Raw genomic sequence first — 24,229 nt, 5'->3', positions numbered from 1 at the left:
GAAGGGATGAGAGGGTGGTAACATGTGATGTGCAATGTAAAGGAGGATACTTGGAAGGGAGATGACTAGTAGGGATTAAACAAGAAGGCACTGTAGAAAGTGGAAAATCAGCAATGACAATGTCCTTCCCTTCCAGTAGCAGCAGCTCAGGAGCCTTGATTTCCAGAACAGATGAGTGAAATCACGAGCTTTGGCAAGAGGTGTACAAATCACCTCATGAAAGGTAGGAGAGGAAATCTGGGGCATGCTGAGCTGTGGAGGTAGGTAGGGAATTGAAAAGAGGATTTAATACTGTTATGTTTTTAAATGTGTGAAATTTTAAGTGTTTTTTTCTGACAAACTAGCAAAAATCATGTGCTCATTTGGGATCTCCACTTCCTCAGCTTGTTAAAAAACTAGAGAGAACATGGACCAGAAACACTCTGTAGGCTAAATTCCTGAACTTCAACCTTATTTGTAACTCCACTAGCTTTTCCAGGCATTATACATGACATATCTGTGTACTTATGAACCAAAATACTAACTGCTACTGACACAAATGCCAAAATTTATCCTTGGTGTGTCTACAGTGAGTGCTACCAGAGATGAATTTCCCCTTGTATTCTTAACTCAGACATTCAGTGTGAAATTCAATTTTTCCTGACATTATTAGCTCTGCTGTTCTGCTAGAACTGGCTGATACTACAGGCCCCAGAGGTCGTATTCCCAATTTATTTCTATGACCATTGAAGTCTGTGTCAAGACTTGTGGATAAGGATTAAATCTAATCTTTCGAGTGCATTATTTCAAGTTTCATAACTAAAGAAATGTTGAAAAAATAGGAAAGACTTGGTAATCTCAATTAAGAGCAACTAGGAGATAGGACCACCACCCTCACCACACGCCAGTAGAAATCAATAGTGAATTAGGTAGTGAGAGTTGTCCTGGGCACTGCTAATTAGAGCTTTAGCTCTGAATGGCACCACCTTTCCATAATGTGTGAGATACACAGGAGTGGTATGAGGTGGAAGGGAAATCAGAAATTGCTGAATTTGGTTTCAACTTCTAAATGACAAAAGATGGTTAAAAAAAACCCCAAAAATTTATTTCCTTGCAGAGGTCTTAATCATACAGCGAACTCATGCACAGCTTAGACTGCCTTCTATCGAAACACCAGGGGCTGGAGACGGTATTAACTGCAGGCTCTTATATCCTCTCTTTCACTGTCTATTTAAAATACAATCAAAATTTTCCAACCTTATCTTCAAAGGCTTCATTTTGTATGGATAAAACAAGGTCCAGAGTCAAGAACTGCTGAGAGTCATCTGCCTCTGTTCTCTTCCCAGGTTTTCTCATAGTGAGGCTCAGACACCTATTCAAATACAAATAAAAATTCAAATATCACTGTACGGAGTAGGAAGGTAGTTTTGAGGATTATCCAGTCTCATTGAGTTTACTAAAAACATATGCTAACATCAGGTGCCTCTTGTGGTCTTGATTACAGTGGTCAGAGTGACTCAAGCTGATTAGAAGGTGGCTGATGAGTAATGCTGATGGAAGAGTAAGTTTTGTGTCTTTTTGGAATTACCTCTGTATCAGAATCACTTTTCTCAAAACAAGTATGTAAAAGAAATTTCTGTCAAATGAATTATCAGTGTTATATTATTTTCCACTTAAAAAAGAATATTTATACCTTGAGGCATTTTGTTTGGAAACACTACAGTACTGTGCTGTGTCCATGTGCACCACCATTGTCTCAGAGAAGTCAAAGTTCAGGAATTTCATGACACATTTTGCTCTAGGGAGCAGTGTCCTTGTCTGGACTATATCTTCTGTTGTGCCTTGCAGTTGTGGTAGTCCTGTGATGCCTTAAAGGTATTGATCTAGATGATAGAATAATATGAATGGGTTTTGGTTTACTGAACCCAAAACAAAAGTAAATGGTGTTGATATCCACAACACTGGTAAATGTAATGAAGATCACAGTGCTTTACTTTTGAGGTTCTTCTGTGTCTTACTGTGAAGTATTGATTAAAGTCATGCTTGTGGTTGACATGAGAGTTTCATGATGATTTTAGCATATGTGACTTAGGTTTCTCTTCCTAATCTGGCTTCCTGATCCCACAAACACTCCCCTCTGACTTCTGAGATATGTTGGGTTTCCTTTAGAAGGTAAGGTTGAATTTCATAATTACTGCTACATTAGCTGCATTGTATTAAACTGAAACATAATATAGTAAATTCTGACATCCATAATCAGATTGACAAAGCAGATAGACAAGTGAACATTCATCCATTAAAAGAGGTGGTGGAAGATTTGTCTGACAAGATCAATTGGGAGGATAAACTTACTAGAATGGTTAAGGTGATGTTATGAAATGTTATAAAATCTTATTTGTATTACTAATATGGGGAGAAAAGAGTGAACAGGTTCCTAAAGTATGGATTTAGACTGATAAAAGAAAACAATATAAGAGCAGGCTTGTAGTTTTTTCTGAACAGATTTAGCCAAACAAGGACAAACTCAAGGTCTCAAAGTACAGTTCAGAAAATGATGATTAAAGAAGGCCTATATAAGCACTAGAAGTGTTTCAGAAATGAAAAATATTGTATAAATATCATTTTATCTGAAATAAAGTGTAACTATTTTAATAAGGTTTCAGCTTAGTCTAACCATTGAGGGAAAAGTGATGGGTGAAGAGCACATGCAAAAACACCTCTCAAGTATGTAAATAAAATAATGGTTGCATTTAATACATTAAAGAGTAAATACAAGGGAATTAGAGAAAGAATGAGAGAAAAATGCAGAGACTTGTGGTAAATCTGCAAGTATCATATGGTAGAATCTTGGTCAAAACCAAACAGATCTCATTCAAACAGGAAATTAAAAAAAAAAAAAAGTGAACCAGAGCACTTTTCTCTGTGAAACACACTTGCCAGAACTGAGAGCATAGTCTTGTGTACTAAGGGTTACATTGGTTCCAGAAATAAAAAAGTTGTTCTTAATGAAGACAATCACACAATCATATCATATGGGTGTAAATCCCTACTTGTAGCTATGCCAGTATAGCAAAGAGGACTTTTCTTCATAAAGAAATTGAGTACGTGGTGTTGAAAGTATCAGTTTATTATCCGTTATTTAGTTAAGAAGAATATTTACAGTCATAACAGTCAAGGCCAACACCAACAAAGAAGAATTATCTTTGTAATCTTAAATCCCTGTAAATTATTGTTTCCTAACCTATATTGACATTACCCAAGGGTCCCAAATCTCCTTCTGGCAACTTCAGGAAGCACATTTTGGAATTGGTAGACTCTTTTATTAATATGGTTATTCTTTTTCAACAGTGACTTCTGACTACAGAAGTTGCTGTCTATATACAGAGGTGCATTTCTGTACTTCAGCTGGGTATACAAAAATACACAGTTGGAATAATCTGTTCAGATGTATTAGTTTCATAGACTGTGTTGACATATACAGTGAATGAAAAATTAATAATTAAATGGATGTAAACATATGCAGTGATAGATGTTTTTGTGTAAGTTAAATGCACCTCTAAAGTGACAAATGTAAATGGGATTTTCACTCCTATCACAAGGAGGAATCCAAGCACCGAAACATTTCCCATGCACATGAAATTTCCTTCACCTCATAGAAGAAATATATATAATTGAATATAGTAAGATAGAATCTATGTAACATGTCTATGTAATATGTCTAACCCTTGAGACTTGTGAAGACTAAACAGGCCACTGTGAGATTAATTTCTGGAGAGAATTTATGTTAAGTATCCAGACAGTAGCAAAATTATATTTGGGGACAGTGTTAGTGGTAAAAATACATATGCTGAAGGCCTAGATGTACTTTATCATAATGAATCATTAAGTTTGTATAAAGTATATCTAAATTTTGTTTGGAAAAAGCACTGCAAGTTCTAAGAGAAAAGAATCTTACTATTTTCTATTGATCTAGAATTTGTCCCAGAAGTTTCGAAGCAGATAAGCAGTCTCTTGTTCTTGAGGACAACAGACCAAGCCTAAATCTTCTTTTACTACTGCTCTGCTATACTGTACCCATGTTTTCATGGAATGAAGGGATTAATTGTAATATACGTGATTTGGTCCTAAAACCACTAGAAAGACTTTATTGCTTCTGAGATGATGAAACACTTATAGTGAACGTGTGTCTTAATGGGATCCATTCTTATTTGGAACATTTCAAAAACTTATTGGAAACTATCTGTAGCACATAGCATAGGGAGCCTCCTATTTTGTGTCCCTCTGTTCAGAGTATGCAGTAACCACTGCTTATACTAATTATGTGATCTTATCCTTATCCTAGACCTGTCAGTTATGAGACCCATGCAAACCCTTCCTCAGAGGGATAGGGTGGAGAAAGCATGCTCCCAGCTGTGCTTTGGATTGGACACTTTACAGCTCTGCTGGGTGCTTACAAAGGGCATGGAGGGAACAGCTGCTGTCCTTGGTTCATAGTCAGAAACTCCAGACTGTAATTATAGACCTCAGCAAGATAGATGAACTTGGCAGCAAGAACTACTGTTTGCCTTTTCATTAGGGCTAAGTAGTCTGGAAGAAACTGATGCAATTGTTCCCTCTATGTGTCTTACTATGATCTGACTTCTTTCCACATTGGGGATGATGGGAGAGCAACAGTACAGCTGTGACAGATCAGTTAGGATGGCATTCACTGAGCCATCATGATGTTGTCAGGCCATCTCAAACATATCTTCTTGAGAAGCACTGTTTACTTACAGTAGGGCAAATTCTGTTTTGTGAAAGAATGAAAATTTTTGGCTCTTATTATAGTGAAGATGGATGTAAACTTGAAACATCAAAAACTAATCAAAACAAGGAATTCATTCATCACTTCCCATGGGTAGGCAGGTGTTCAGCCATCTTCAGGGAAGCAGGGCTCCATCACGCATAACTGGTACTTGGGAAGACAGACACCATAACTCTGAATGTTCCCCCTTCCTCCCTCTTTCACCCATCTTTTATTGCTGAGCATGACATCATATGGTGTGAGATATCCCTTTGGTCAACTGGGATCAGCTGTCTGGGCTGTGTTGTCTCAGCCTTTTACTCACCCCCGGCCCGCTCGCTGCTCAGCAGTAACTAAACCACCCCTGCACTGCTTTGGTCACAAATCCAAATCCCAGCCCCATAGGAACTGCTATGAAGAAAATTAATATAATCTCAGTTGAAACCAGTAAAGCCAAGAAAATCAAGGTATAGATATTACTTCTGTATAGGTACTGATTCTACTTCTCTCGTTTTCTGAATTAAAATATATTTGTAGCTGGTCTTTTGAAACAAGATGAATCTAACATAATGAAAATGTAAAATACTTACTAATAGTCTTTTATACCTTTCTCAGACAAAAGTACAAAAGGACAGCCAATGCATTTAAAACTGGTAATCCTAATTGAGACAAAAAAAAAAAACAACCCAGCAAAAAGCAAGAAGAGAATTAATTTTCTTAAAACCTCTCCTTGGCAAGTCAAATATTCTGCTGGCAGGTGGCAGTTGGGCTTTCCTCATCTGACCCCATTTTCTCATATTGAAAAAAAATAAAGATACTGCCTTCATTTGCAGTGCTCTTTGGTTTGTGAAAATGTTCCTTGCTTATATACAGACTTAATCTTACTGACACAAATTTCAAGTCTAGGACTAAGACCATTTAACAAGTCAGATTATCTATGTTGATGCTAATGGATCCACTAGTCAAAGTAGGTACATCTTTTTATTATCTCCTGCTTATCAGCTCTCTGGTAGCTGGCTGACCAAAGTGAGCTGTATTTAATACTGCACTTCTGGACTGACTTTGTCAAATAAGCTTCCAGATCACTGAATGAGTAGCATTGTATCAGTTAGAACTCAGGTGCAGTCCAGGTGAAGTCAAGGGACAATGGCAAATATTCAGCACTGTTAAGTGAAGACACTTACTAGGGTATATAATTACTGGGTTTAGGGCACATAAATGAAGCTATTGTACTTTTAAAATCTTGTCATTACTGTCCTATAGTCACCCTGACCCCTTTACCAATCTGTGGTGCTGTTGCAGTAAATGACATTACTCTACATACAGACTTTTAACCACTTATTGTCTTTTAGTATTCTACCCAAGAAGTTGTCATCCCAAGCATCTATGATAATAGCCAGCAGTTGTCCTGGGAGGTCTTTTGAGTTCATTTCAATGGCAAAGATGGCCTCTGGAATGAAGAGTGTGCAGTAGGACTTTACATACTAAGTTCAGCAGCTGGGCCTGGAAAGATTTGTCTGTCAAATTACTATTACATTCCATGGACACTAAAGTGTGAGCAACAGCAGAAAACTTTCTACAGGAGCCTGGGCACTCCCAGGTTCCAGCTGGGCACAGTTCAATCAGGGACATTATGCACAATAGACAGCTTTGGTGCCCAGAATAAAAATAATTTGATTTGATATGATTTACTACAATGGTACTGAATAAAAGCTTTTGTGAGAGGATAAGACACATGAAAATGAGCATGGTAAATATTTTAGAGTATTTAAAAAATATGAATAATCATGTAGAGTCACTTTACCTGCCTGTCATGTCTAGAGAAAAGCAAAGAAAGAGACCTGCAAAAAGTATGTAGGTGAGCATCCTACTGGATTTCTTTTTTGCAGGTGAAATGGTGTTTGAATGGGTAGTAGGCAAGATATAAGCTTTTTAGCATGAACACAGTAACAAGAAGTTTTATTTTTCCATATTTTGATGACCAGTAAAGAATCACTTTGTAATGTTTGTCTGATGGCTCTAGATATATCCTGAGGAAGTATGTTTTACAAAACTTTCTCAGTAAGGAATGTATTAATGTCTTTTATACTAAAAGCTGTATGTCAGATGTTTAATTTATGGGGAAACTGAGGCATATAAAGATGAGTTCATTTGTCGATAGCAACCCAAGAACTCGTCTGCAAGAATAAAACGAGAATTTCCTCCACCTGAATCTCTATGCTCTGTTCACTGTGTCACACTGCTCTTCTTCCTTCACAGAAGTACTCTGTCAATTCTGATTATTCTGTTCTTCCTTGACCCTCTCCTATGCAGGAGATAACCCAGAGCTCACTCAAGCTAGTGAGTATTTCCAGTGAGGTTGTTATGATTTTGGATAAATCACGTGGTGATTGGTAATACACTTGCTTATTATATTTTGTGAAAAACAAAGTACTCCATTTACATTCGTCATGCCTCTGAAATCATATGGCCAAATACTGTAGCTCAGGATATTTATGAATAATAAGCAAGTGTTAGAGAGTTGCAATCAGTTAAGAAGTTTCCTTCTTATAATTCATAGGATGACATTACTGTATTCAGAGAGTTTGAGGACTGGATCAAAAAGTAATTAAAAGCAATACAAAACCCTAGATCTTAAGCTTGATCCTTCACTGAGACTTTTACATGGAAGTATTTTTGCTTTGATTTGAATTCATTCAAATCCTATAAAATGGGATCGTTGAAAAAAGGAGAAAGGGTGGAGGAAAAGACAGAAATTAAAGGTTATACAGTCCAGGTGGGTGGCCTGTCATGCAGTTTAAGTAAGATGCAATGTTAAACTCACCGTCTTCCCTATCTCTGTTTAACTCTTCATTTCCAGTACTTAATATTTTAAGCGGTTTCATAAGGAAATGAGGCCTGTGAAATTTCACTTTTTCTTTCACTGCCCTCCACAACAATAACTCTTGAGACTTCACATCAGTTAAACTGTAGAATGAAAGCCTTCAACTTAGAAGAAGCTGGTCATACAAATTGTTCATGAAAACTGGTTAGTAAGTGAAGGAAAGAGACTTGGGTGAGTCATGCAGAACTCAGATCTTGTGGAGTTCGGCAGGCCAAAATGACACACATGCTCACTGGCTCATCCGTGAGCCAAAAAGGTAATAGATTTGGAAAGCGGGGCTGAACTGACTTAGTTCCTGCTGTAATTCAGAGTGACTCTAGGAAAGCTAAATCAGAGCTGAATTTTTCTCAAACTTGTTAGAAAGGTTTCAGTACCTCTTTCAAATAGTTGCAGCGATAAGAAGTTGGTTTGGGCTTGGTGGTAGCAGAGACTTCCCAATGAGTAGCCAAACAGAACTAACAGGTCATGTTGCAGAAGAAGGGCAGTGAGCAATGAGACAGGCTGTTTCAAGAAAGGCACATCAATGAACACGAGACAAACAAATCAGTTGCTGTACAAACGTTACAGAGAAATATAACTTGAAGCTAATGAAATGAGAGCAGAAGGTGAAGTATAGAAGTGGAATTTTACTTCAAATACCTTCTGGTAGTTAACAAAGAAAGCACAAACAAGTCTGTTTAGACTTGTTAGTCTGTTTAGACATCATCTGTAGAAGCTGGGAAATACCCATCTAGCCAGATATAAGGCTCCACAGCCATTTTCTTGGATACTTTTGTTCCACATTATGTGGTGAGTTTTTTAATAATTTAAGTTATTCTGCTTTGAAGCTATTAGGTTAAACTACAAGAAACAAACAAAACCCCTTCAAAATGCAGACTACTTACTCTTGGCCATTTTCTGAATTGTTGTGGGCTAACCCCAGTGGACAGCTAAGCACCACACCAAATGCTTACTCAGTTTCCCCTTTGCACCCCCAGTAGGATAGGGAAAGAGGGAGAGAAGATTAAAAGCAAGAAAGCTTGGGATCAAGATAGAAATAAAAATTGTTTAATAAGTAAAGGAGAAGTGAAAGAAGAAATAAAGGAAGCAAACATCATGCAATCACTCACCATCTCCCAAAGGCAAACTTTTGCCCAGCCAGTTCACAAACAAAAGATGTGTAACTTCCTTAAACTTTCTCTTCTCCCTGCTATTGCTGAGCATGTGACATGCTGTGGAATGTCTTTGGTTAGTTTGAATCATCTGGCTGGTGGTGTTCTCTCCCAACCTACTGCACCCTCCCCAGTCTATTCACTGCAGGGCAGATTGAGAAACCAGGCAGCTTTGATGCTGAAACATTTGTATGTTATCAGTAACATATTGGTGAAAAATCTAAAATACAGCCCCATATGAACTATTATGAAGATAATTAATTCTGTTATCCAGGCCCAGTATGCTTATGTAGATGATTCTTAATACCAAGTAGGTGTGCTCTTTTATATATGTATATATACACTCAGACCTTTCTTGAGACAGTGTTCTTTTAAAATATACCTTATTGCCATTCTCAAAGAAAAAAAATTCTTCATTTTAATTATTCCAGTAAGATTTTGGTGGATACAGAGACCTCAGGATTCTTGTGGGAGGAAGGCTGGGATCTGTCTGTCGGTTTAAATGCATATTTTAAGATGACTTACATTTTGTTCTATCAGTAAGTGCTCTTTCTTTCTCTCCCTACTGGTTTCCCACCAATACATTCATGCATGGGTACTGCTCATTTCTCAATTCTGACGCTGTCACTTTTCTTTCTAACCAGCCTTCTGTGCTGGTGGCTGGTGCTGTGGCACTTTTACGTTGACTGGGTGGGCAAAGTGAATTGCAAAATGAAGCAATTCATCAGTTATGAAACTCCCACCAGAAATTTTAATATCAGCACCTGTGATCGATGAAGCCAGTCTTCCAATCAGTGTATGGAGGATTATGACGCATAATTTTCACAGTGTTAAAATGAAGTTCTCATGTAAATCCCCAACATAGTATATCTATGTGGGGAGCCTGGCTCCCTGAAAGAAAACCAGTATATAATACATATTTTATTCAGTATTAGCATGCTTTCTCCCCATCTTTCAGGGTTTCCTTCCTTTGTCACTACCCTGTCCTCCAGATATGTAATTTACTGCCCTAATTTGGTCACAGCTCTTCCTATTTCATATATACCCATGCACATTTATGTACATGTCAGTGTAATACATGCCTAAGCCATCTGGTATCTTTCCTTGCAAATGTTCACACAGAAAATTGACTGTGAGTAAGGTTCTGAACCTGCCTGTCCAAATGGTCCATATTTGTTTGATTTTTCTAGCAAATGCATAGATCCTATTAGTGAGACTGATCCAACATATTTCCATGTGTCAGCTGTACCTGCTGCAAGTGTCATTCTGTTCAGTGATAACAGGACTTGCATCCTAAAATAGAGAGAAAACAAGAACATCAGGTCCTTTTGAGGATCTGAATCGCTTTTACTACCATCTGCTGACCAATGCTTTGAAAGAAAGAAAGTCTGTGTCTGGATTGACACCTTTCTTCTTTTTAAGCCAATAAAAGATCGGCCTGTGAAAGAGCCCAGACATGTCATGTTTGCAAGAAAAGCTTATTAGAGCGTAAAATGTCAGTGGTATTGTATGTTTGCAACTCATTACAGTATACAGGAGCTGATACAGGTATTCTTTTACTGTATTTGTTGTATTTGATTATTCTTTGAAACAGCTTAATTTAACTGTGCAATAAAACTAATTTATTGTTACTCTACGTATTGTGATACAGAAATTGCAAAACTAGGTACACAACAGGAGAAACACATGTGAAGAAAAGTGGTGTTTGAATCCCTTGTTTTATTGTTACATATACTTTGGAAAGACCTTTAAGATATTCCTGCATAAATAATATTTTCATTAATAGGTAAACAGCCAAAGTTACAAATTGTAGGAGTTAAAAGTTACCATGCAGGACCCAGTTTAATCATTATTAGCATGAATGGTTGCATGGTTGGAAGGAGTGTTTGGGTCAAAAGAGTTCCTTTATCTGAAGTATCTGATGTTAGTTTAAGAATAGTTCTGTTTTAGGTGGAGCAATTGCCTATTCTAGCACTGTGTATAGAATAAGGAAAATAAAAAAATTTCCTGATATTTACATTTAGATATTCTGCATTTCATATATGTAGCTATACATTGTCACTTCATCCATCATTTTTTCAGGCAAAATTATTTTTATGTGAAATCAACGATTATTAAATTCCATTTTATATTATCCAGTAAGGCACCCAGGCAAAGGTAATCTTCTATTTTAGTGCAACAACATATCTTTCTTGCATTACACATTATTTTTAATTGTAAGCATTTTATTAAAGCGATATTTAGTCAATTGTAATTCTCCATGTTCAGTATAACACTGACACAATGAGCTCCTTTCTTCTTGATTTCAAACTAGTGTGTAACCACATGAAAATTCTGCTGTATTCTAACCATAAATACATTCAGCTGTATTGAATTACTGTGGAATTCTGCCTGGAACCTGTAGCTGTTGCAACCCTAACCTCTCAGACAAGGGTCTAGTGCTGAATCAGCTCACCTTTTTGTGCTCACAGTCCCAGTATGCACTGATATTGGGACATGCTGTGGCTGTTTTCCACTTCTGTTGGCTTATGAGACACTATTGCTTTGACTTGAGCACAGCCACAGCACTGCTGCTGTGAGAAATTTGCTGTTCCTGTCATACAGTCCAATTTTGGAGGCAGTTACACAGTCACCACTGAAAAATCCTCCTTCAAGGGCTTTGTGGGCCTCTTTTATTGCCTATGTAGAATGACCATGTTAAGAGGTGAGCTAAGTAGCTGTCTCTATCTCTGCAATCTATACCATACCTGTTGTTTTCTTTGCCATTTGTCACACAAAATGCCTGATACTCAGAATGCAAAGGGCAGTCTTAGCTGAGCCACTGTGTGTTTACTGATCAGCAGGGACAGCTGGAGAAAAATTAGTGGAAGAGATTTGTTTTTATACCTCTTATTGATAGGCTACTTGAATTCTCTTCTGTTTCTTCCCTTGTACCTTGGATATCATCTGCACCAAATATGCAGGTTTCCTATAACTGTATTGTACACTAGAAGGAAATAGTCATGTGCCTTTGCTGTTCTTATAGGACAAACACTAGACCTGATGTGGTGTGACTATGTGGCATGATGCTGCAATGCTGTGTGGGCTCATGACCCAGAAAAATCATAACTGTGTTAGCATGACTGAGCAAAGGCTAATTATCCCTTCTTTGATTACTGTAAGTAGTCTGATTGCCCTACAGAGCCTGCTATTAGTGTGCCACCTTTGGTGCCAGAACTAGCTCATCTAGTGTTATCTAGGAGGAGGGAGTTGGAGGCTTCTTGCAGCAGTGTATTGCACAGGGTAGGCATATGCTTGAAGTCTTCACACACATTTTATTTTCTTCCACTAGGGGCAAAGATATCCCTAAAAATGTTTCAAACAATTTTCCCTGGTAGTTCTTATCTCTCAGCCATATCTATCTCTCTTTATCTGACAGCCTCCTGTACTTATTACTGCTGTTATTATCTGCCTGAAAGGCATTTCATCCCGCTTCTGTTTATACCTTCTCCTTGCTGAATTCCTGAGCTGGTACTTATGGCTGATGGTAATGGCTCCCGTCTTCAGTTCCATCATTGGCTGTGCCTGGCTCTGCCTGTATGCCTCTGGAGCTTCTAAGTATTTTAAGTCCATGCCTCTTGTTTCCTGTCATATATCCATCAGCTTTGTCCTCTCATCTGGTTTATATTTAATTTCTTCTGCTAAAGGCACAAGAGGAAAGGTGATAAGGAGTGAGGGCGTGAGGGGCAGAGTCACAGCACTCACCTCCCACCTGTTTCACTTCCATGAGAGAGGCGAAAATGAAGAGAGAAAATAGTTTGGGCTGATGGCCAACAAAAGCAGGTGACACCAGCTGCACTGCAAGGAAGCCAGAGAGCAGGGCAGAAAGCCAGAGCCTAAGGGTAAATGCTAGAGGTTAGGCAGGCGTGGGCTCCAGTCAAACCTTCTTACATGGACACATCAAAACCCCAATCAAATTAACATAAAATGTGTATGTCTTTTCATGCAATAAGAATCTTGTATTGTATAATTCCCCCTATTGTGCAATAAAACCGATGCACTTCCTCCATCCTCCGTGTCCCCTAATCTGTTCTCACCTGCCTCTTGCACCTAAAGGCTTTTTGTCTGCATTTTCATTGGCCTGTGTGCTCTATGGGTACTTCTAGTCTGTTCAGAAACTCACAGGAAATGAGCTCAAAATTACTATGTGACAACAGAAGAAAACATGACTTTTAGCAAATCATAATAAAGCAACACTTAAATGTAACAGGTATTGGAATGTGTGAATGACTATTCATGGAGCATATCTTGACTAACAAGAAGTTATTTTTTTCATATAGATTCTACAAAGAACTATACAAAAAATGTTGAAGACAGTAATTAATACTTCAGCCACTAATGTCTAAATAATCTGACATGATTACTGTTGTAGTTGCGATTTGCTGTTCTTTGTTATCATTTATTGTGGCATAGAAAGGTTATGAGTACATGACTGGTAAAGACAGACACAGAAACTTATTAATAATCATATTTTATAAAATGGGAAAAATGAGGCATGTTCAGGTTTTCATGAAAGCAGAACTAGAACTGAAAGCATGTCTTGAGTATTTAAGGGAATTTTCAGAAGTATGTTTCCCAGGAAGCTGGAGATGCAATGAAAATATATCTACCTTCTGCATGGTTCATTGCTTTTTCTCCCAGGGAGATTCCACATCATCCCTGGCCTGTGACTGCACAGGTGCATCTTACAGTGCTAGTGAGCTAAGGACAAATGACAGTGGCACAAAGGACCAGAATAGTGACGACAGTGATGTCACTCACCTGCTACCACCAGAGAAACAGGGCATCACCCCTTCCACGCTTTCCAATCCCATCTCAGCTTGGAAGTGACTAGATCTTATGCTACTTGTTTTAACTACAGATAAATTTGGTTGTTTTCATTTCTCTAATGTCTCTGTCTTTCTTATAAGCCCCCTTTAGTTACTTTCTCTTTTCCAGGCTGAACCACCCTGACTGAATCAGGCTGTCTTAATAGGAGAGAAATTTCAGCCCTCAAATCAGTTTGAGATAAGATCAGACCATGTTTAGACCTTAATCCAGATATTTAAGAGTACTAGAGAGCACTTAGTCTTGGGGAATGGTTGTGGATAAAGGAGTGCCAGCCAGAATGTGGCAAAGCAACCAGTAGTAGTTCTGGTGAACCTTAGGTGGGAATCACAGAGGCTCTTTGTTAGCAGCATGTAGCTACAGGTATGTAACTATTTTATAGAGCATCTACTTATATGAGGGCTGGGAGACTCCCTCAAGTCCATTTTGTCCTTTCTCAATGGCAGCTTCGAGGTAAATCAGTTCTAATTCAGGAACTTTATGTTTGTGTCAACCTAACTGTATGGAAACAAATGTTCCCCACCTCTGAAGTATACTTGTGCCTCTCAGATAAGCTGTAGCATTACATTTTTTTAGCACTGAAGCAATTTTAGGGAGTATCTGTCCATAGCTGTTCCTGGCTACTTATTTCTGACCCTGTGCTTCAGGTTGCCATCCCTTTAGTTATGGAAATACAGCTAAATGGTGCTTATCTGAAAACCAAAATAATACACCAAAAGAGGGATAATTTCAGTGACTGGATTTACAGCCTAGCAACACAAATAGTTATTTGTCAGAATGCCTTACAGGCATAGAAATGGGGGGTTAGATCAGGAAATGAGCTTCTTAAATCTGTTTCACTGCTGATTTTCCTCATTCAGGAAAAGGTTCTGGCCTTCCTGTCCCAGAGTTCTCTGTCCTCTAGTTTCAGAGATGTTGTTTCCTTAGCTTGATCATATGTAATTATCACATGCCGCAAAGGTAAATGAAGTTCAATAGGGCTGAGGGGGTTGGCCAAGCCATCAGTGAGTCATGAATCTGTTGTCAGGCAAAATGCTAGTAAAGCACCACTGTTTGGTCAGAAAATGCTCAAAGCTCAGTATGATGTTCTTGACATACTGAATAATGTATTTCATATAAATGTGCAAATTGGTAACCACATTTCATACAGTTGCAACTGAGATAACTTGTTACCTCTCGTTTCTTGCTTCAAAATGGCTTAGCACTAACTGAATGACTTTGAGAAGATAATGTGGGATAATAATAGGAAGATAATGTGCCTGTTGATTAAGTTTTTAGGAGATACTGTTGACAATGTTTACTTGGAAATGTACTTCCTCATATGACCTGTGGTATAAGAAGAAAATCTACACCTGGGTGAAGGATGACTGTGGAGATATAGGGATACTAAGGGACAGTTCTGCTTTGTTCTCCTATTCTCCTCTTTCCATCTAAAGGATCTTGTTTGCCTCATAATAGACTATTTCTCTTGGTAGGGACCTACTCATGATTTGCTGTCTCCTGCCAAGTGGCTGACAAATCTAATAAGGAGCAGGAGATACCACTACAAGGTCTAGCAGAGTCTCTCTGCTGGGCTTAGCATATTGTTCTGTATGCTCCAAGACTCCTCACTGAAAAGTAGTCCAAATACATTGCAAACATCTCAAACATTGTGTATATCTGATCGGAAAAAACCAGTGTTGTAGGTCCAGCAGTGAGCTTGTAGCAACTCCAGTGAAATCAGCAAATTTAATAACACAAACTTGTTGCCTGGTAAGAGAGACTGGTTTTTTTCCTGATCTGAGAAAGTTTAAGTACTATGGTGGTTCTGTTTTTGAGTAATTAATTAACAAAAAAATAGCATTTATATGTCCATACTGACAATTATGTGAATCTTAGATATGAATAGCAAATGAAAAGGAACCATGTGACCCTGTGACTTTCACGTAAAAAGGCAGAATAACTGGCATGAATCCTCAACACTCAAATAGAGGCATTGTATTACTACACTGGGAGTTTTCTGTAAATGATCTATCCATTTGTGAAACCAAGGCTTGTACAGCAGTTGATTGATCTTTTGGTATTAGTATTAGTAGAATTTTAAAACCATACATAATTTAATTTTTTTTTTTTAATTCACCATCTGTGTAGTGAAGTCAATAGCAGGAAAATTGGGCTCTGCTTTAATTAGCTATGACTTGCTCAATTAATTAGTTTCAGAACATCATACAGTACCTGTATTCGTATCCTGGGCAGCTTCAAAATTGTGTAAAGCCTTAATTCTTGTGAAGTTTTATGTATGTACTACAGCAGTAGTTTACATATGTTCTCTTGAGGCACAGTCATGTCTGTTTTCTTTGGCTCCAGCCTCATGTGTAGTATTTTATTATGTGTATTTTTGTTCTTGCAATGACTGTTCTTGCAATCAGCTGTTCAGACATCCAGCACCATGGTGTGAGTTGGATAGCCTGTTGTTTATCCCTTGTGTTGGGATTCCCACTCATTTCCATGGAAACCTGAAAACCTAGAGCAATAAAGCAAAGAAGCTATTGCTGTGCAGCTTGAAAAAGCAGACATCACCATGGTGCCTGTGAGTGCCCATGTAGTTGTAGGTCTGTCTGAGTTTCCAGCCTAAAACCTGTGTTTTAAGGTGTTTAGGTTTTAGAGTTATTTCTTATTCAAACCTAGTTCTGTTTTCCTCATAAAGAGGAGTGTGTTATAAACACATCTCCTTACATATTTATTAATACCAATAGAAGGAACACACATGCTTGTAAATGCATATTTTATATATATATAATGTGCATACTTTCATACACAGACATACACAGACACACGTGCGCACATATCTCTGACAAAAACACATTAAGAAATAAAAGTATTAAAGTCTGTAAGAAGCATATAACTTGTTCATGCAGTGATTTTAATGGCTGTCACTTTGAAGGCTTTTCTTAATCAAAAGCAAACAAAACCCTGCAGCCCTGTAGAAGGATCTTGGAATGATAATGAAAGATATATGAGTATGACTAAATACACTTTTTAGTGGAATGATCTAAAATACGTATACCTCCTCTGTAAAAAGTCAGAAATTTAACCATTTCATTTTACTCCCGAGCAGCTGGTACACAGCAAATCTGTGAGTATAAAGACAACCAGAAGAGGTAATGGAATCAGAGTTGAAAAAGAATTTAGAAAATAAATGAACCTGAAGAAACAGATCAGAAGACAGAATTGATCAGGGCAACCATTCTGAGTATTACTTTCTCTGTGCTTTCTCTGTGTTGCTTTTCCTATCCCAATAAAAACACTAGGTAATGTGATAATAATGCATTGATTCCTTGGCTTTCTGTGACCTCTACTACCAGTTTTTACTCCTTCCTTTTGTGCTGTAGCAGGAATATCTGACTGCATTTTGAAATCATCTGTCCAATAGTACTCTGGTATTTTTTCCACCACAGAGACATAGAGACTGGAATACTATGACTGAAGGAATGTGAAAATTTTATTTGGAGATACCAAGTGGGATTAAAAGACAATTCCCTCTTCAGATTGGTTATGCTCTAATTCACAACAGGGTGTGATGCATGAAATCAAGAAAGAAGGAGGAACAACAGAGATGCTAGTCACAAAACTGCTATTATACAAACTATCTATAGATGTCCTCAGTGGTTTCAAATAAGTGTAAAACTTCTGAAAATACAAAGAGCTTAATCTACATCTAAATTTCTGTACCTTTAATTTCCTGCTGCCTAGCTCTCAGCTCTAGGAGCCACCTTCCCAACAGCAAACACAAGGTTCTGAGACTTAGGTGCAGTTTAAAATTTGTGACTGCGCACTGCAGGTGGGCAATGTCAGCTAATCCCATAAACAAACTATTGTATCACAGAATAGTCCGAGTTAGAAGGGACTCACAAGGATCATCGAGTCCAAGTCTTAAGTGAATGGCCCATACAGGGATCAAACCCATAACCTTGGTGTTATTGGCACCATGCTCTAACCATCTGAGATAATCTCAGGGTGAAGTTTAAGATCTGTAACTGCATAGGTATGCAGTCCATAACCATAGTATTGTAGATGAAATCTGAAGAAGAGGGGAATGAAGATTTTATAGGAAGAATCTTTATCTGTGACTTAAGCATGAAAAAGAGCCTGACAGAAAAATGTCAGTTAATAATATTAGCGGATTTTCTGAAAGATGCTATTTGTAGCATCAGTTGCACAAAAATGTAAATTTCCATTGGAACAATAATCTTTTGTAGGTCTTTTGGTCGTGAAGAGAAGCTGGAGCACTTTAACATGAAGTGCTGATAGCCAGAAAGAAAAACAGAGCAATAGAAACTTATGGATTTAAAATCTTGTTGTGCTAAAGCCAGTCCATTTATTGGAGGAGGATTAAACATGCTTTCTGAAGGTTTGGGAGTGGCGAGGGGGGTGTGTGTGGAAATTCATGTAAGGTTCTAGAGATATTCACTAGTAGATCTCAATCCTTTTTATAGTTTAGGAATCCTGATTATGAGAATCTCACAATCTTTATTAGCTTCTCAAATATTATTATATCTCACACAGTGAGATTCCTATCTGCACCATGATGCTTGAATGAAGCATTTATAATAACCTAAAATTTCAGACAATATCTGGTAACCTACTTTAGACATACTGGTATTCCCAAGATAGTACTTGGAAACTCTGGGTTAGACATTGGGAACAAAATCATGACCTTATAAGCCAGTGGGTTTTCATTTGACCTCAATGGAAATGGCTTTTCATTTTCAGGTCCCAGTCTGATGCAGTAACAGAATTATGCTTGACTTGATGTTTATGAATGTTGGTCATTTACAGCCCTGTTTCATTACACCCATAACAGGAGAATAAATTAAAAACTGAGCAAAAGGGATAATATTCTGGGTAAGGCCTAATATAGAGTGAAGAGATAAGTACAATGCTCACCTGCATATCAGTTTCTAGAATTGATGTGATACAACTTTATTTTTAAGTAAGACAGAGCAGGGAATTGTAGTGATCTCTGCACATCATTCATATATATGAGGTAAGTTTGCAGCATTCTAATAGATCTCTCGAAATGGAGATCACAAAAAACACTTATCAGAAACAATCCAATGCTCTTAGTTGCCTCTCCAGTTGCTGGATTCCCCACCTAGTGTGTTTATTTAACCTAGTCATCAGTCATTCTCATGTAACAGTTCTCTGATCTGAGAATCAGATTTGTAGCTTATAAAGATGTAAAGTGCACAAGATAAATTTTGAACACATGCAGAAGTACAATGTTATGCTAAGGCTCTGATTTCACCTCCAGGATAACTACTGCATGTAGTGGCTGTCAAAAATTTGCAGTGTTTTTCTGATCTGCAGTTTCCATTCTGCTGAGAATGCACAGTTAGTAAGGAAAAAAGGAAATCTATGTAATCCCGTAACTTGCTATGAAGGTGCAATTCCTGCCTTTATTTGTGCTAATATTCATTTTTTTTCCCTTCTGATTAGACAGAAAGACTCTTTTTTTGAGAAACCTGTTTGTCCTACTGTGTCTTTTGCAACTCATATTCTCCATAATGTTTTGCTTCTTATATGTCTTCAGTTAGTTATAATATCATGGAATCATGGAATGATTTCAGTTGGAAAAGACCTTGAAGATCATTTAGTTCCGACTCCCCTACTATGAGCGAGAACACCTTCCACCAGACCAGGTTGCTCAAAGCCCTGTCCAGCCTAGCACTGAACACTTCCAGGGATGGGCAAGTCACAATTTCTCTGGGCAACCTATTCCAGTGCCTCACCACCCTCATAGTGAAGATTTTCATCATGATATTTATCTAAATCTCCCCCTCTCTTTCAGTTTGAAGTCATTCCCCTTTGTCCTGTCACTACGTGCCCTTGTAAAAAAATCTCTCCGTCTTTCTTGTAGCTCCCTTCAGGCATTGGAAGGTTCTTTACAGTCTCCCTGGAGTGACTCTTCTCCAGGATAAACAACCCCAACTCTCTCAACCCATCTTCACAGGAAAGGTGCTCCAACCCTCCAATCATCTTCATGGCCTCCTGTGGTCTTCCTTCGGCCGGTCCATGTGCTTAATGTTGTGGGCCCCAGAGCTGAACGCGCTCAAGCTCTAATGTTTGCATGTAGTCAGTCTCCAGCTAGGTTTTTGCTTTTTTGTGGCTTTCTTCTCTGTTTGCATGAAAACAGTAAGATGTTTTCATGTGAAGTACTTCTGGGGTATACATTGCCTACCTTTACTCATTGGTTTTAAGGATCTATTAGGCTGAATATACTTGCTCAGCCTTGAAAATGAATGTACATGCACTTGTATTGCTTGTAGTGCTATAGTGCATATGGGCTGTAATCACAATTCAGAACTTTATTTTGCCAAATGCTATACAAACATATGCCCTGCCCAGAACACTTGCAGTATAAACAAATAAATATGTTTCAGTTTCTACGTCAGTGGGCCACGACACGAGCTCAAGGATCTGTGCATTATGTTTCATTGTAGACCAGTATGATCTAACATACAGAGCAAGCATGCATGACTTTCAGCACATTGATGTGGTCCATCTTTGGAATTTATTAGGTAGAGACTTATATTTTTAGGTATTTTTCACTCGTTTGTACATCTGTATGTATACATGTTTATAACATCTGAGTTTGCATGCAAGTTTAATTTTAGTCTTCTGTGTATACAATACTGGTATGCGATACCTGTGTCATGCATGAACACTTAAGGACGTATAGCTCAGAGGAATAATTTTGGATTATACCTTTGTAATATGTGGTGTTTGTTTAATTATTTTGATAAATTTTTGAACGTATTTTGACCTTTTTTTATTCTGAAGGTCTTCTGCAGACATGTCAGACATTGGTTTATGCAAAAAGTTGTCACAACTTTATAAAATCACAGAAATTAGAAGCACTAAGCCTTTTTACTGTTGCAAATTTTATAAAGGCAGACTCCCCTCCTGTTGTTGGCACTGTTCCTTTCCCATAGGTGGTAAGAACAGACAGAACTTTGGACATCCTGTTTCAATGTCTTTAGGAGCCAGAATACTTTTTTCTGCATAAACGGGTTTCTTTGCATATGCCAAGAAACATTCTCTCACCCAGACAGCATAATAACTGTATTAAAAGTATATTGTCTCCTCAGAAATGCTGCCTCAGATCCTGAATTTCATGTTAAGGATTTAACATGAAATCTAGGAAGAAAAGAAGGCTGGAATACAGGGAAGCACCTGCACTCTACAACCCTGTCTTTGTCCTCATCAGATCGAGTCTTTCAGAGTGTATGTAAAATAATGCACATACATCTATAAATCTTCTTAGGTTTATCTGTATTACTCAAGGATGAAAGGAATCTTTTTTATGCAGAATTCACTTCAGTCTTTTCACCTAGTTGTCAAAACAAAACCTAATGATGTAGTTTCCCATCTTTACAACATGAGTCAAGGAGATAAAATCTTTACACCATTGGTCCTGCATGGCTGGTAGTATAAAAGGAGAGTATGTCACAAAACTGACATTAAGGATGCAAAAACGTAAGTTTGAAAGTCTTAGTTTTCATTCTTTTACCCTCATATTGTACAAACTTGAACGGAGTTAATAAAATTCTTTCTCACTGTTATCTGAGTAACTGTATTAGGTCAGAAGGCAAAGTTTTAACTGAGGACAGAATATGGATGGTTCTACCAATTTGGTCTGTTTGGCCACTTTGAATTATTTAACAACAGCTTTTTCTAGATCTTGAAACTGCTGCAGACAGCATAAGCTTCTGAAGCAGGAAATCTCTTTTGTGCCTTATTAAGAATAAATGTGCTTTTCAATTTACTTTTAAAAGTCCATATTTATCATAATAGAATTTACAGGTGCTCTGATGTCAGAGTGACAGAAAGAAATGAAAGAAAATTGAAAAAAAAATATATAAAGAAACTAAAATAAAATCACTTCCTGGCTGTCCTTTTCTTCCAGGAATTAAAGTGACACTGTCTGTGTCAGCTTAATTGCATTCTAAAGCTCATGCAAACACTGAATTTGCTAACTATGCTGGTAATAACAGGCTTGCTTTAATGTAGCACTTGCTTGGACCTCATACAGGCCATTAGGTCACCATGCGATAGTTATTGCTACACTTGCTGTCATCTCTGTCCTAGGAAGATATTTGGGTTTTGCTGCACATGTTAAGCTACAAATCCTGTCCATTTGGGCTTTGTTTCTTTAACCACAGACACTGCTATAAACAAGTTTTGAGCAGAAAATTACCAATGAATATTCATTATTTTTATAGTCTCTTTTTTATCTTTCGAGCATTGTGTTGTATAGTTATGGTGTTAAAAGCATGCAAGTTATTGAACAACTGAAGTAGGTGCTCTTATTTTATGCGACAACTACAGTAATCTGTGATCCTGTGTAATTTATGCTAATTATGTTAGTAGTGCCATGATTGGTATTTTACTTGTCTGTCTTATTAATTTATTAGCTAATTGTTGCATTTCTAGTAGCCGTAAGCTATTTATAACATACCCTTTGATAAGCATAATGGCCTGCACACTAATAGCAACAAACACTTTTTGATACCATGTAGTTCTGAAATAGTACCCTTGGCATTGCTGTGATTAGACAAAACTTAAAACAGAAATAAGCTTTCATTGTTGAGTAGTAGTAAATGGGAAAGAAGGGATGCTAGTCTGTTCACTTAATAATGACAGCAGTTAGGTAGTTTTAACAGACTAAGAGATTTTTTTTTTACTATCCTGCCCTGCTTTCAGAGTGAAGATTGATAACTTACTAAACTTCAAGGCCTACGTAGTTTTCTTTTAGAATTAAAAAGAAGATATAATTAATAAATGTGGTCTCTTTCTTCACCTGAAATGCTTGTCTTTTGCATGGTACATATCCACTAGAGTTAGCTTATGTTTAATCATGTTTAATCAAACCTTAAACGCAAGTCCCATCTTTTTAATAACACTTATATCATGTGATGCTTTGGTCTGTTTTGCTTTGAAATGCTTATAGTTGTTTTTGATAATTGTCGGTCTGATTCAGTGCCAGTAAAGATACTACTGTTTTCTACAGTGGAAGCTATTTTTGATCAACAAACCTCAGCTTGGGAATTAGTTGTAGTAGATTTTTTAGTTTGGAGTACCGGAAATGAGATTTTAAAATCTGGTATCCTAGTTTTTATAAGAACATAAATTGCATATGTGTATGTTGTGGCATACTTATACTCACATCAATTTGAGGATGTGGTGGCTTCAATCATAAAAAAGCTCATTATGGGCATTTTAGGTGATACATGTCTGTGTATGCTTCTTGGTGAGATACAGAATACATGACAATACTAAATATGTTTAAATTTCTTGTTCTCTTTTCTCCTTGGATTCAGAAAAATATATATTTTATACATTACTTATTTAAAGGGTGAATAAGTCCAAGATAAACTAACAGTCTCCTCAGCTCTGCTTCTGGCTGAACTGCTGGGACAAGTCAGTGACTTCTGCAGAGCTGTGTGCACTTTTCCAAGCAGTTTGCCACGCACAGATCTGGGAGGTTGTTCCCCACCAAAGGGCCTCTAGGCCTGACTTGAATGTGGGTGATTCAAGGCAACAAAGAGGTTGAAACACAGCGTGATTGTGATTACAGTCATTAGAACATTCAAAGATAAAGCTAAAACTGTTAAGTTATGACCACTCTGACCTGAATTTCCATGAAAGCGCTTTGGCTTTTTATTGTGTGCTCTTATTTCTGCATGTGGTGAGAGGTACTACACCACATGCTCCTCAATATTGATGCAGGTTATTAAAGTGCCCCATATTTGGCTTGTTCTTTATTCTCCTAGGATTTTAATGATAATTCAAAGATCTGCAGTGCTAATAAGTTACAGAAAAGACTTGATTACAGCCGTCTAATGTAGTTACACTTTGGCTAATAAAATAGGTGCTTATAGAAACATAAAATATTAGACAAATAGAAATAAGGAAACTTTCATTAGCTTGCTGTGCCCAAAGGACCATTGTATATACTCACAAGATGTATATTAAGTAAAGGTGTTTTCAGGTATCAGTGCTTGTTCAGAACGTAAACTTCCAAGAAATTAGTCTTTGATACTAAATCCTACAAGTTAAATGCAAACCTGTCTTTTGGGGCATATTACACCTCAGGACTTGCACATAGGCAGTTGGTGTCAGGACAAGTTACAGATGTGTGCCAAGGGTGGAACTAGATTTATAGAGACTGTACATCTGCCTTGCATGCCTTCCCTACGCTGCTGGATTTTAAACCTAAGAGTGAAATTGTAGAACATTTACAGACATCACAACAGCCTCATCCTGTTCTCTCTGGCTGAGCAGGTTGGAGGGCCACTGGAGAAAACTTGTGTATGTGTGTCTCTATATATGCACAGTGGATCCCTGCAGCAGCTGTCTCAGACACCCAGTCTGCCTAGTTACTGGATCCCAGTTTCCTCAGTGACTGACATCTGCGCATACAACCTGTCAGGCCCTGCCCTGGCTGGTGGTGCGGACTACTACACATGCACACAACCAGACACCCATCCAGGTAGAAGGACTAAGAATCCATGTCTTTCAGAT

The 24,229-nt window shown here is 37.7% G+C and overlaps 1 protein-coding gene across 14 annotated transcripts in view; it reads left to right on the top strand.

The window, feature by feature from the left end:
• The window catches only part of MYT1L (myelin transcription factor 1 like), a 322,542-nt gene that overhangs the window by 164,434 nt on the left and 133,879 nt on the right, over positions 1–24,229 (top strand). The window lies entirely within an intron of this gene.

This window comes from Chiroxiphia lanceolata, chromosome 3 (assembly GCF_009829145.1).
Source record: "Chiroxiphia lanceolata isolate bChiLan1 chromosome 3, bChiLan1.pri, whole genome shotgun sequence".
Classification (NCBI taxonomy): domain Eukaryota; kingdom Metazoa; phylum Chordata; class Aves; order Passeriformes; family Pipridae; genus Chiroxiphia; species Chiroxiphia lanceolata.
The sequence above is the reverse complement of the archived record's forward strand: the minus strand, read 5'-3'. Positions and strand labels throughout refer to the sequence as shown.